This window comes from Nannospalax galili, unplaced genomic scaffold, assembly GCF_000622305.1.
Source record: "Nannospalax galili isolate Female #2095 unplaced genomic scaffold, S.galili_v1.0 scaffold1483, whole genome shotgun sequence".
NCBI classification, from domain to species: Eukaryota; Metazoa; Chordata; class Mammalia; order Rodentia; family Spalacidae; genus Nannospalax; species Nannospalax galili.
This window is the reverse complement of record NW_008350011.1, coordinates 731,319-732,104: the sequence shown is the minus strand read 5'-3', so window position 1 is coordinate 732,104 and position 786 is coordinate 731,319.

Below are 786 nucleotides of genomic sequence, written 5' to 3'. Positions count from 1 at the left end.
TGGACATTTCAGCATCAGCCAAGAGCCAAAGGCAGCCAGACCAGTGTCCCCCAAGGCTGCACAGTGCAGGAGGAGTGATTCTCCCAGGGGAACCTGGGTATGGCTGAGAGGGAATTCTGGGCATTGATGGACAAATGTGCAACACTCAAGGTTAATATTGTTTATGTGGAAAGGAAACTGAAAGAGAACATGTTTGTGTTGATTGTTTTTCTGAATAGAACTATTATCATCATAATCACCAACCAGTCATCTGCATTTAAAATTCAAATAACTCTCAAGTCACACATAAATAGCAAGTGTAGATGGCTTCAGGCTGCTGTCACACAAGAGCTTCAAGTTTATTTCCTTCCTTCCTCCCTCCTTCTTCCCTTCCTTCCTTCTTTTTATTTATTTTTGACACAGAGTCTCTCCCTAAGTTGCCCAGGCTGGACTTGTTATCACAGAAATCCTTCTGCCTCAGTCCCCAAGTGCTATTACTATGGCCTGTCCTCCCTCCCTTCCTGCTTGCCTTCCTTCCTCCCTCCCTTCCTTCCTCCCTCCCTTCCTCTCTTCCTTCCTCCCTTCCTTTCCTTCCTTCCTACTTCCTCTCCTTATTTATTTTGTCCAGCTTTATTAAAGAATAATTGACATAAATATTGTTTATTTAAATAGTTCTGCATTCCATTATAGAGCAATTTTTTCTATGTTTGGGGTTCCTATCTATAAAAATCTTTCCTAAATTGTGCTTCTGTTGTTGTTCCTGTTGTTTGGTCTGGTTTGGTTTTTGAGACAAGATCTTACTCCGTG